The 14,592-nt window shown below is 40.5% G+C and overlaps 1 protein-coding gene across 1 annotated transcript in view; it reads left to right on the top strand.

Moving 5' to 3' along the window:
* Positions 1-14,592, top strand: part of foxj3 (forkhead box J3) — a 99,271-nt gene that overhangs the window by 48,496 nt on the left and 36,183 nt on the right. The window lies entirely within an intron of this gene.

The following is a 14,592-nucleotide window of genomic DNA, read 5'->3' as shown; positions in this document are numbered from 1 at the left end:
TTGAACCCGGAGGCCTCCACCCCTGTTTAATGATGGACGATTTCTTTCATACTTTATATTTTGCTATTCTTGGGTGTAACTGGGACCTTGAGTACACAATTTCATTCCACCTCATGTACCACATGTGACGCAAATGACAATAAATGACCTTGAACCTTGCAACAACTCTGATATATTTCTGATTTTAGACCAAATAATAAAAAAAAAAGACTGGATTTGGGAATCTGAGGACAAACCTTTTACATTTGTGACTTAAAAACTCTCAACTATGTGAAACAAAATCAATATAAATGGGATATATGGTAGATTCAGATAGGATATATGACTTTGTTCAGCAGAGTAATCATGGTTTTAAGGCTTTTTGTAAGACTTTGTGTTTTAGTCGTGTAACTTCATGTTATTCCGCCTGCTATTCAAAGGTATACATTTTGGGACAATGCACTTGGTTGATGGAATCACTTTTAGCCTTATAGTTGACAAATGTCAGCATCTCTTGGTGATACTTTCGGTCCTGTTGACAGTTCAGAGTGATAAGCTTCCAGCAGACAGACGCCTCCATTTGACACTCCATCGAACTAAAAAATTGGGGACATGTAAGACGCTCCATCTGACACAAACAAAGCCGACGGGCAGAAAAATCTGTCATGCTGACTCGTGTCTGAGCACTTCAGTAACCATTGAATTACCAGCAAACTTCCTTTTGTTCACCCCCTCACAATTACAACTTCTTAGGAAGATAATCTGCTCTTCATCTGCAGCTGTGCTAGCCACTCATCCATCACCTCCCAGTGCAGCCCCTGACTAACAGGACAAACAGACTGCGGGCTAATAATCTTTCACTCGAGCTTGCATAGGACTGAGCTGAGGTGAAAGCATTGGCCTTTTACTAAATTACCTTCCGTTTAATCAATGACGCTTTGTCTGAGAAAATATCTCCGGGAGAACGTTTGAGACGACTCCACATCCATCACACAAAGATGGCCGACGGTGGTAATGGATGACACAATTGAATCACTGGGTCAAGATTTATCTGGGACTCGTCAAAAAAGTGGAAGATATAAATAAAAATGAGAAGCCAAAGCAGCACAGTAAGCACTACATGAAAAAGCTACAAGCATTTTTTTTTTCATAAAAGCAAGACAAGTTGAAAGTGACATAAAAATAATAGAAACATCTTAATAACACTAATATTAGTACAATGATTTAGTTGCCTTATGTACTCTATAGACACACCCACTGTTTGACAGTAGGTGTTGTGTTGAATCCTGTTATCCCTTCAGATTGATACCCAACTTCAGTCAATGAACCTGCCTCCAACACTTGTTGCTGCCTCACTGATATATTTGTAAATTGGTCTGAATTGCATCCATTTGGTGTGATAACTAAGGTGGAATGGCTGTGGCAGCCATCTTGAATTAGGTTTACTCCAAAAGTTAATCTGTTTTTCATCCAGTAATGATATTCTGAGAGTTTTAATAAAACGTTAACTTTACGAATGACAGGGTTTGCGTGCCAATAAAACAATTTTTCTTTTTCCTTTATATTTGTTTATACCTCTGCTTGTTTGTGCTTAAAGTTTATTTTGTTCAGCACTTTGCTCATCTTCACAATGTATGATTTTTCCACAGATTGATTGCTCTGTCATAACATGGTCATTCATAAATAGAGCTAATCTTAAAACACTATAAACAATGATTAAGAAAACGTTAAAAGGTTTTGAACAAAAGCCACTATGTTTAATCATTTTATCATTCTGGAAAACTTAATTTATGAACATTTGACATTTTTCTTATTCATGATCTTACTGGTGCATGTGCAGTTTTGTACGTTTGTGCATTTTATTTCATCTTATTGCTCTGTTCTTTTCACATCATGTTAATATTTTGCAATCTAAGGTTAAAGAGAGACTTGGTTATCTGTAAAGAAATTGATCTTGGTTTACATTGGCTGCAAAATGCACCATTGCTGAAAAACTATTCTACCTCTGTTGGATTATGGACAGATAATTTACAGACTTGTTAGGGTTTAACAAGTCTGTTAGACCCTAACTTGTTAGGGTGTCCTTCATAAGCTGGACACAATATTTATCCCTCTACTATTTGCTTTGTTCTAACCTACAAAACTCTCAACAACCTAGATCCATCTTATATTACAGGTCTTATTGTTCTATATTTTCCTAACAGATCACTTCACTCTCACACTGCTGGTTTACTTGCGATTCCTAGAGCTTCCAAAAACAGAATGGGAAGCAGATCCTTCAGTTATCAGGCTCCTCTCCTGTGGAACCAATTTCCAGTTTCTGTCCGTGAGGCTGACACATTGTCCAGTTTTAAGACTGGGTCTAAGACTCTCCTTTTTGATAAATGCTATAGTTAGGGTTGGCTTGAATTTCCTGAGCTGTCCCTTAGGTATGCTGCTATAGGCTTAGACTGCTGGAGGACAAACTGACCACATTTGTTCACTCTGCTACTGTCTTTACTAAATCTGCTCAACCTGTTTTGTATTTGTAATTATTTTTTCTATCCTTGACATGTGTTTTTGTCTTTCAGGTACACCTGCACCTATATTTGGACCTACCATTTTGTGTTCATCTGTCTCTCCTTCCTGTCCTCTCAAACAAGCCAGTCAAAGCAGATGGCTGCTTGTCCTGAGCCTGGTTCTGCTGGAGTCAAGTCAAGTCAAGTCAAGTCATATTTATTTATATAGCACATTTAAAACAGTAACTGTTATCAAAGTGCTTACCAAAAAAGATCACAGCATCAAATATTAATAACAAGATATTACAGCAACATGAATAAAAGCATAAAAATATGAAATATAATGAGAAACAATGAAATACTAAATCAAATCACCCTGCGTTAAATGTCAGGGAGTAAAAGCAAAATGGATGAACACAATCATCAACAATGAAATACCAAATGAGATCACACTGTGTTAAATGCCAATGAGTGCAGATGTGTTTTGAGGAGAGATTTAAAAATAGAGACTGAGGTGGCCTGTCAAATGTTGATGGGCAGATTATTCCAGAGTTTAGGGCCCATGACAGAAAACGCCCGATCTCCTCTGAGCTTCAGCCTGGTTTTTGGTACGGCCAAAAGCAGCTGGTCTGATGATCTCAAGGCCCGAGAAGGAGTATACAGATGAAGGAGGTCGGAGAGGTATGAGGGTGCAAGGCCATTAACACACTTAAATGTCAACAGAAGAATCTTAAAATCAACTCTGACATGCACAGGAAGCCAGTGAAGAGAGGACAGAACTGGAGTAATGTGCTCAAACCTGTGAGTTCCTGTTAGTAGACGAGCTGCAGCATTTTGGACAAGCTGGAGACGTGAGAGAGACCTGACTGACCCCAGCATAAAGTGAGTTACAGTAGTCCAGCCAGGTTGTAATAAATGCATGGACCAATTTTTCACGGTCGGATCTGGACAGGACGGACTTGAGCTTAGCTATCTGCCTTAGCTGAAAGAAGCTTTTTTGAAGAACAGAGTTTATCTGCTTATTAAACTTAAAGTCCGAGTCTAAAACTATCCCGAGATTGGTAACGGACTGTTTTAGATATGGCTGAAGGGAGTCCAGGTTTGCAGGATCAGTGACAGTGGCAGAGCTAGGGTTAAACACAATGACCTCAGTCTTCTGATCATTAAAACTCAAAAAGTTTGCAGCCATCCAAGTCTTGATGTCATCAAGACATTTTAACAAAGGGCGTTTCTTCCTTTTAAAAGGGAGTTTTTCCTTTCCACTGTTGCCTTTGTGCTTGTTCAGGATGGGAGACTGCAATGAAGCCAAGATTCAACTTGTCTGCTGGCCTCCTTAGATAGAAAACTTTACTAATTGGCTTTTCTATGTATGTGAATATTCCTGTAAAGTGCCCTGAGACAACTTCTTGTGATTTGGTGCTATATAAATAAACTGAATTGAACTGTTACAAATATTCAAAGAACACATTATTGTCACCTCTACTCTTGTTAAATGGCCTTCTCTACACACTTGTCATGAAATTCATTGGATTACCCTCATTTATAAGACATTGTTGGTTTATTCACCTCCATATTTATCTCAGCTACTGCAATTAGCACCAAATTTGAAGCATAACACCCGATCCTCTCACTGGAATCTCCTTCAAAAACTTTGACTCTGACCTCACTTGTCTCAGGTTGTTTTCACACCTGAATGTCCGGTAGACTCGGTTCGATTGGGGACCAATATTCAGAACATTTGTTTACATTTCAGCTGATGTTTTTTGCAGCACAGTGGCGCAACTGGTAGAGCTGCTGCCTCTCAGTGAGCAGGTCCTTGGTTCAAACCCCGGTCCAGGGGCCTTTCTGGGTGGAGTTTGCATGTTCTCTCCGCACATGCGTGGGTTTTCTCCGGGTGCTCCGGTTTCCTCCCACAGACCAAAAACATGCATGTTAGGCTGATTGGTAACTCTAAATTGTCCCTAGGTGTGAGTGAGAGAGTGAATGGTTGTTTGTTTCTATGTGTCTCTGTGATGGACTTGCGACCTGTCCAGGGTGTACCCCGCCCCTCGCACAGTGATTGCTGGACATGGGCACCGGCGACCCCCGTGACCCAAAATGGGATAAGCGGGTAAAGATAATGGATGGATGGATGGTGGTTTGCATTTACACTGCACTGAGTCCATCGAGCCAACCTGTTCCTCCCTTGCCTGTGGTGGCGCTGCACCAAGAACTACTGAAGAAAACAACATGAAAACCTCTGAAGAAGACACTTCTTCTTTTTCATCTGGAAGTATAAACGAAAATGGAGCGGTGTCAAATTTGAGTGGTTTTAGGATTTCTGTTTTGTCATTTTTCAACAATGGACTCAGCATGAATGGAAGATGAGGCAGAAGACCATAGTGAATGTTGTTTTTCACACAAGGCGGCTGACGACTTCGTATGAGGTAACCGTGTTTGTTTTGGTTGTATTTACCCAGAATGCCCTGCACTGGAGTCCATTTCCTGCATTTGGAACGGTCTCCGGTCTGCTTGCATTCACAATGCATTCAAACCATGCTAGAGTTCACGTCAACCGAACCAAGACCTAGGTTTTTAGGCGGACCAGAGTTTGCTTTTTTGGGTCTGCACCAGAGTTCGATCATGCATTCACACCTCCCCAAACAAACCGGACTTTCTAGGCAAACGGACTAAAGTTCGATTAAAGTGGACTAAACAAGGCTAGTGTGAATGCACCCTTAGTTTCTACTTTTAAAAATCTCTTAAAAGCCATTTTAATGATACAGTACTTGCAAATGTCTACTTTCTTAGTAGTGTTGTCTTTTAACTTTGACAATGAACTGTTATTAATGTTATTTGTGATTTCTGTGTTCGTTATTGACTACTGTATTTTATTGTTTTGCCTAACTGTATTGTTTCCCTTCCAATGACCCTACAAGTACCTGCTGGTGCTTGCTAGGACAGCACTGTAAATAAGAATTTGCACTTAGTCTTGATGCCTGGTTAAATAAATGAGAAATTAACATATACATATATATTCTTTTTTAATGCATTTTATAATCAACCTGCTTGGTACCAATTAGGCCTGAAGGCTATATCTGGAATATTTACAGAGTAAATCCATGTTGATTACTGTGTATTGTCTCTTTTAAATAAATAAACAATATAAGTGCTACGTAAGTAAATTGTAACATAATTGAGCACACTTTTGTGCTTATTATGATGGACAGTTACATATTTATATTTAGCTCATTTGTTTTTTGTTTTTTTTCCTGAGGTTGGTGTTTTTTGTAATGAGCTACACACATTTTGTTAACTGTGACAGGCATTACACAAACACGTTTAAAATTCTTCCCTCTCTCTCTTTTTGTACTGTTAATTCAATACTTTTTTCTTTTTTTTTTTTTTACTATTGCAGTGTTGTGTAATTAAATAACATTCAACCAGTGACAGTGTGAGCAGTTTTGGTGATGTTTACAGCAACACAGTATACAGTACAGTATTGTTGGTGGTTTTTAGGGCAATACTCCAAGTCTAAAGATGCAGCAATTAAAATTCAAAACATATTTTTGGTTTGGATTTTCAAACCTAATTCTGCAAATACTCACTGGCTGAAGATAGCAGTAGCTCGAGCTGGTCTGACAGTGTAAAAGTGAATATTGTTCTCTAGTTTGTTTTTTCTCTTCTCTCTCAGGCATCAGACCAACTTGTTTTTACTTTATTTTTGTCTGCATTTACTATACATCCATCCATTATCTTATGCTTGTTCCGAAGTCGGGTTGCGGGGGCAGCAGCTTGAGCAGGGAGGCCCAGACATCTCTTTCCACAGCCACCTCTTCCAGCTCTTCTGGGAGGATTCCAAGGCATTCCCAGGCCTAAAGAGAGACATCTCTCCAGTGTGTCCTGGGTCTTTCCTGGGGTCTCCTCCCAGTCGGACATGCCCGAAGCACCTCCCTAGAGGCGCCCGGGGGGCATCCTTACCAGATGCCTGAACCACCTCAACTGGCTCCTCTTGATATTGAGGAGTAGCGGTTGTACTCTGAGTCTCTCCCAAATAACTGAACTCCTCATCCTATCTCTAAGTGAAAGTCCAGCTACCCTGCGGAGGAAACTTATTTCAACCGCCTGTATCCACAATCTCATTCTATCGGTCACTACCAAAGATTGCTCATGACCATAGGTGAGGGTAGGAATGTAGACTGACTGGTAAACAGAGAGCTTTGCCTTACAGCTCAGCTCTCTCTTCACCACAGCGGACCGGTACAGAGTCTGCAATACTGTAGATGTTGCATCAGTCCATCTGCCAATCTCATGCTCCATTCTTCCCTCACTCGTGAACAAAACCCCGAGATACTCAAACTCCTCCACTTGAGGCAGAATCTCACCCTTGACCTGAAGAGAGCAATCCACCCTTTTACAGTTGAGGACCATGGCTTCAGATTTGGAGGTGCTGATTCTAATCCCAGCCGCTTCACACTCGGCTGCAAACCGCTCCAGTGAGAGCTGAAGATCACAGCACGGTGATGCCAGCAGGACCACATCATCTGCAAAAAGGAGAGATGGAATCCTGAGGCCACCGATCCGGAAACCCTCCGCTCTCTGGCTGCACCGAGAAATTCTGTCCAGAAAAGTTATGAACAGAATCATGACAACAGGAAACCCTGGCGAAGACCCACTCTAAAGGGGTCCAACTTACTACCCTATATCTACATGGGTGTTATATACTCATACATATATTAATTGTATTTTTGCCTCAAAAATCTGTTATATGGTCAATCTGCTTCTTCTGGATTCAACATAGCAATTCCAGGAAGCAGATGAACTGACCTCAATAGATTTTATTTAAGTTACTTTATATTGTCCTAATCTTTTTTTTATGTGTCAAGTCTTTGTTTTGTTAAACACAGAGTTGTATTTGGGTTTTGAAAACATTTATCCATCCATCCATCCATTATCTTTACCTGCTTCTTCCTTTTCGAGTCACTAGAGTTATTTAAAAAATGTTTACATTAAGAGGTTGGTATAAATGTACAGTTCTTCTTTAACTGGTTGAAGAACTGGGAGGAATATTACAACCATTAATGGGATGCTTCTTAAGTTTGTAAAAAAATGAAGAAGAAGAAGAACGATAACAACAACAACAACAACATAAAAGAAGAACAACAAGAACAAGCAGAAGAACACGAATAAGAAGAAGAAGAACAAGAACAACAAGAATAAAAGGAAGAACAAGAAGAACAAGAAAAAGAAGAGTCTGTACCTGAGCATCCATCAGTAGGTGTCTCATCAAGGCCATGGACTTCCTCAAGGTGTCCCTCTCTTCGGGCATGAAGGCTTCATCGTCATCAGCTAGACTACACGGTCGGGTCACCATGAACTGAACAATCTGGTCGTTCAGGTTGTTCAGAGACTGGATGGCTGCAAAAAGAGAAGACGGTGAGTTGATATATACAAAGTATATACTTAGATAAAAATAGCAACTGGACTGTTTATAGTAGCCTCTAATCAAAATCAATTAGCCTCAGAGTGTCCTGTCGAGCTTTAACTGATTCTCACAAGAGGAATTTTCTGGATCAGTCTTCAGTGATCTGTAACACTTCCTTCATCCACAGCTTCTGTTCTCCGCCTTAGAATAATCCTTCATTTGGACATTAGGGGTATTATTAGGCTAAATCCATTACAACGGCAGAAATTCACATGCAGTCCAATTATATAATCCATTCTGTAATGACCAAAGTCCCAGAGGAAGTGTGGAGACAAGAAGCTGCTTAGAGGTCATAAAACTCTTTACTTAGTGCCTGTGGGTGGTAAGACAGCCTTATTTGATCCATGCTGACATAAAAATGAAATACACACAATCCTCAAGAGGGTCTGTGGAGTGTTTGGAGTGTTTTTATTTTTATTTTTTGTTTCAGGGAAACAGATCAGGAAGGAAAACATTTAACCCTACTGCTAGCTTCTAACTACCATTTCTAAATAAATCTTTTAATTACTGAAAAACTCCTGCAGTGAAGATTAAACATGGTTTAAAAGCAGATTCAGTTTCATATCTGTTTGAGATTTACAGCTTCCAAAACATTTACAGGGATAAAGATCCCTGTGTATCAGTATCGATTATCGGCCAAATAAGTTGTAACATATCGGCATATCAGATATTAGCCAAAAAAATCCAATATCGCGCATCCCTAGTGAAATATTAACCTGCAATTTAATCTATGATGGTTTATTTAAAAACAAAAACAAATAGCAAAAGTGCAAAATGATTACCGGTAGGTCTGGAAGTACCAAAAAGAACAGGTATTGACATCAAAACCTTAAGTTTGCAACTGAAATGTTGCTGAAAACTCAGACTTCAGTTCAGACGTTGTAGGTGTTTGTTTGAGGAAATGGTGCATTGGTGCTTTACAAAGAATACTAGAAAATTTGCTTGATTACCTTAAAATGAATAAGGGACTAAACACTAATTAATTTTTGCTAAATGTGTGATTGACTCATAATTCCTGATAATATTTTTTTGGCGTTGTGTGAAATTACATGTAGGTAAATATTTTGTTCATTACATTTGCCAGATCCAGGGGCGGAGTGGGACTCATTTTCAGCCCTGGAGTTTCATACCCTCAGAGTGGCCCACTCTAGATCACAAACTATTATTATTAAAATCATGTAATTATGAGTTTACAACATGGACAATTCTAGAATCTGCCCTTTTAGTGGGGCTTCTAGCCCCCAGTGCTGACAATGGCTTTTGGCTTGAACAATGTGGTGACCTTTGGTGTCAAAAACTTTTTTATGTGATGGGGGGGGGGGGGGGGCTACACTGGGGGTGGGGGGTTCTGGGGGTCCTCTCCCAGAAAATTCTGAATAAAGTAAATGCCATTTCCTGCATTCTGGTGTATTTTAACAGGCTGTTTAACATTTAGTTTTGCCTACATAAGTAACACTTAATTCAATACCTATTATAGAGTAATGGTACAAAAAGAAGTAGCCTGACAAACAGTTCTCCTTGTGTGAATAGAGCACGCTCTGCTTCTCTCATGCATCTATACCATACCATACCGTACCATTTTATTTATAGAGCACTTAAAACAGCGACAAGGCCAACCAAAGTGCTGTACAGACAGAATAACAGGTAACACACAAAGCAAAATACAAAATGAAGTAAATCAGAAATATAGACATACAAACGATGCAGATAATGACGACTAAACAGTGTGGAGCATACAGGTTCAAAACACAGAGAGGGAGGGGGCCTGCCTGACAAGCAGAGGTAACTCATTCCAAAGTCTTGGTCCTGCTACAGAGAAGGCCCTGTCCCCTCTGCGCTTAAGACAAGTTCCTGGAACTGTGAGGAGCAACTGGTCTGCTGACCTCAAGGAATGTGGTGGGACATAGGGTTGTGGCAGATCAGAGAGATGGGGGTGGGGGGGACTGTTCAGTGATTTGTAGACATACAGGAGTATTTTGAACTGGATTCGAAAGTGAACCGGTAACCAAAAAAACTGGTGTAATGTGCTCTCTTTTGCCTGTACTGGTTAAAAATCGGGCTGCTGCATTCTGGACAAGTTGTAGTCGTGCAATGGAGGTCTGACTGATACCAAAAAGGAGCGAATTGCAGTAATCAAGCCTAGATGTAATGAATGCATGTATTACTGTCTCCAGGTTATTTTTGGACAATATGGGCTTCAGTTTAGACAGCCGCCTCAGTTGGAAGAAACATGATTTAACAATCATGTTTATGTGACTGTTAAGTTTCAGGGAAGGGTCCATTATCACTCCCAGATTAGTGACTCTTTGTTTTTCTGACAGGGTTAGAGCGGAGAGGTCGATACACAAACACTGGTTTGTGATCATGTCATTGGGAGGGAACAACATGACTTCAGACTTCTTTTCATTGAAACTTAAGAAATTTAAAGTCATCCAGTCCCTGATGTCAGCGAGACAGTTGAGCAGAGGTTGAATAGAGCATGGTGCCATTGTGTCTTAGGGGGAAGTAAATTTGACAGTCATCGGCATAGAAGTGGAAGGGCATGTTGTGTTTCCGGAAAATAGCACCAAGCGGCAGCAGGTATAAAGAGAATAGGAGGGGACCCAGGATGGACCCCTGCAGAACCCCCCAAGGAGGGGACCCAGGATGGACCCCTGCAGAACCCCCCATTTAAGCTCTGCCACTGCAGAACTAAAATCCTTGATGGAGACACAAAAGGATCTGTCAGCGAGGTAAGATCTGAACCAATTGAGGGCTGACCCTGTGATGCCCACCCACTGCTCCAACCTAGCAAATGAGGATCTCATGATCGATGGTGTCAAAGGCAGCTGTGAGGTCCAACAGGACAAGCAGCACAGAATCACCAGTATCAGTGCTTAAGAAAATGTCATTAAAGACCTTCAGCAGGGCAGTTTCAGTGCCTAGCCAGTTGTAGGGTCAAGAGACAAACATGTAGCATTAACACAGTATGAACAGCATTCAGGAACTGTTTCTATAAGAACATTATCAAATATTGTACATGAACGGTAAGATCGCTTCGCCCATGAGGAAATGTAACACAGGTTGAGTAACCTCGGACAAATTAAGAAACAAGATATCTGTAATGGTAGAGGTAGTGAAACTCATGGTGTTACCTGAAGCATTTAGTGAGGCATTTATGCCTTATCAGCCAAAATTAAGGCAAAAAAGAATTCTAAGCTACTAATAACTTAAAATAGTTACTGCAGTATATGTTTTCATGCCACAGAGCGACACAGTGTAAGAACTCAGTGAAATTCAATATGTAAGAGTGTAAATTTTACACACACAATCTATTAAACATTTTGTACAAAATCAGTTTAGTTTTAACAAAGACTAAACTTGTGCAACCAGGTTACCACATACCTCTACATATAAAACACACAAAACAAAGCATAACTATAGCTTTAAGCACCTCTCTCAACCATCTGGAGAAGGTAAACACCTATGTGAGAATGCTCTTCATTGACAACAGCTCAGCATTCAACACCATAATCCCCTCCAAGCTGGTTTCCAAGCTCACCACACTGGGCCTGGAGAAGTCCACCTGTTGCTGGATACTGGACTTCCTCACCAACAGACCACAGGCAGTGAAAATCGGCAGTCACCTCTCCTCCACACTAGTCCTCAGGACCGGTACACCTCAAGGCTGTGTCCTCAGTCCACTCTTGTACTCTATATTTACACGAGTGTACCCGCAAACATAGCTCTAACATCATCCTCAAGTATGCTGATGACACCACCATCTTGGGCCTCATCACCAACAACAATGTGTGCCTACAGAGACGAGGTGAAATCACTGACCAGCTGATGTCAGGAAAATTTCTTAGAGAACTTTACTAATTGACTTTTTTATGTGTGTGAATATTTCTGTAAAGTGCCCTGAGACAACTTTGTTGTGAATTGATGCTATATAAATAAACTGAATTGAATTAAAAATAATCTCTCTCTTAATGTCAGCTAAACAAAGGAGATCATAGTGGACTTCAGGAAACAGAGTGAAGGTCAGCACTCCACCATCTACATGGTAAATGGTAAATGGTAAATGGAGCTTACTTCTATAGCGCCTTCCAGCCCCCTATGAGGGGCCCCAAGGCGCTTTACAGTACCAGCCATCCACCCATTCACACGCACATTCATACACCGGTGGCGGTAGGCTGCCATGCAAGGCGCCATCCAGTCCCACCGGTACATAAACAACTCTGAGGTAGAGCAGGTCAGCAGCTTCAAGTTCCTCGGTGTTCATATAACAGAGAATCTGTCCTGGACTTTACATACAAACACTGTGGTCAAGAAAGCTTGACTTAAGACTGTACTTCCTAAGAAGTCTAAAGAAGTTTGGTATGAACACCAGCATCCTCACCAACTTTTATAGGTGCACCACTGAGAGCCTGCTGACAGGCTGCATCACAGAGTGGTACGGGAACTGCACCAGTCAGAGCCGGAAAGCTCTACAGAGGGTGGTGCAAACAGCAGAGGACATCACTGGTAGCAGTCTCCACACCCTCCAGGACATCTACCACAGCTGATGTCTACGTAAAGCGCGCAGCATCATTAAGGACCACACCCACCCAGCACAAGGATTCTTCCATCTACTACTCTCAGGCAGACAATACGGGAGTCTGTCATTACGTACAAAAAGACTCAAAGACAGTTATTGTCCACAAGCTGTCAGATTACTGAACTCTCAATAAAGAACACTGAACAACTGGCAATAACATTGTACCAAGCCACATTTGTGACAACTAATATGACTAATATACCTAACATTTTTATTGCTAATACATTATGTGGCTGTATCATGTATGCACCTTACCATCATAATTTCATCTCAATGTTAGTCACTACCTGTGCAATAACCGTCGCACAACCTGTGTAGTTTATGTTAGTTATGTGCAGTATACATCATGTGAATTTCAGCTTATATTACTACCTTGAAATACTTATTCATACAAATTCATCCTACTTGCACTGTTATATTCAACTATGTTGTTTACTATTTTTTTCTTTAGGACCTTGTAAATATTGTATTTACTTTTTCACTTTTTGGTACTTTATGTTGTACCCTTATTGAATGCTTTAGTATTTCTTGTTTGTTTGTTTGTTCATTGTTTTAGTGAGTCAAATCAGTTCTTCTCATCCTGAATATTTTATTGTTAACCGTTAACCTTGTGTTAACCTGCATATGACAAATAAACATAATTAAGCATTAACCTTTAATTTAACCATTAAGTATACAATGTAATTATGACAGAAAATGGAGGATTTACCTGCAGTTACTTTCATAGAGATGAACATGTGGTAGCTACTTCCTGTTTATAACTTGTGATCAGCTGATGGGGTCGGTCCCCGGCTTTTTACATGTTTTTCCAAACTCCGTTTAATTTTTGAAAAATAATAAACTGTGTCCCACCCTCCAAACTCTCAGGGTAACGCGTGTCTGAATTACCTGTTCTCCACTGACACCGTTTAACCATTTTGTTCTGGTGATTTTTCACAAACCCCTCTGACTGTAAAGCGTCCTGACTGCAGGCAGCCCCATATCTGCAGGTTAGGGGCGTTTACCTTCGGGACAAATTGAGGTTACCGATTGGTCATTTGCTGACACGCCTACTGGATTGATTGACAGGTCGCGCAGCGGAGCGGACTTGTGCGGAAAAAAAATAAAAATTGAGCTGCAGCCCTGCTGAGGAGGCGAGGTGGCCAAGGAGCAGCTGTAGCGTGTTCTGCGTTTAAATGTTGTTAATAAAAAGTTTTTTAAAAAATTTAAAAACAGGGGGTGCCGGCCCTGCAGCCCACAAATCAGACCGGCCCACCGGGAAATCTCCAGACCGTCCGGATTACCCATTCCGGGCCTGGCCAGATTGTATTTGAACACATCTAGTTGGTAAGTTGCGTTTGTTTTAGAAAATGAAAATTAAATGACAACTTCCATCCATTACCTTTTTCCCCGCTTCTTCCATTTTGGGTCACGGGGGTCGCTGGTGCCCGTGTCCAGCAATCACAGTGCGAGGGGCGGGGGACACCCTGGACGGGTTGCAAGTCCATCACAGGGACTAAATGACAACTTACTTTTCTCAGTTGTACCATTTCAATTTCAATTCAATTCAGTTTATTTATATAGTTTCAAATCACAATAGAAGTTATCTCAGGGCACTGAACATGTGAACATTCACATACATACAACAGCAAGTTATCTATCTAAGGAAGGAAGGCTCTCCTGAGCAATATGTGATTCAATTTATGGATCAGAATTTTTTTTTAAAAGCCTAAATTATTTATTTCTACTGAAAAGAATAGACATACGGATTAGAGAAAGTTGGATCATCTTTCTATTCTTTAGACTCAGAAATGCTTATCAGAAAGATTTCAGCAGCCAACAAGAGACCAAAGATGGACAGTTGTAAAGGTCTTTGATGCTGCAAATCAGGGGTTCCCAGACTTTATATTCAAAGGTCCAAAACTGGATATGGTCAAGAGTCTCTAGAACAACTAACTACAAGCAAATCCCTTTTTATTAAATTTGCCCACACATAAAAAACAATTAAAAGAAAAGAAAAATTATACTGTTTGCCTCTGTTTGTAAATCTGTCACTCTAATGTTTGACTGTAACGCTTAATGAACCTGTAGTT

This window comes from Nematolebias whitei, chromosome 7 (assembly GCF_014905685.2).
Source record: "Nematolebias whitei isolate Nwh7 chromosome 7, NemWhi1, whole genome shotgun sequence".
NCBI lineage: Eukaryota > Metazoa > Chordata > Actinopteri > Cyprinodontiformes > Rivulidae > Nematolebias > Nematolebias whitei.
This window is presented reverse-complemented; position numbering and strand designations above follow the sequence as displayed.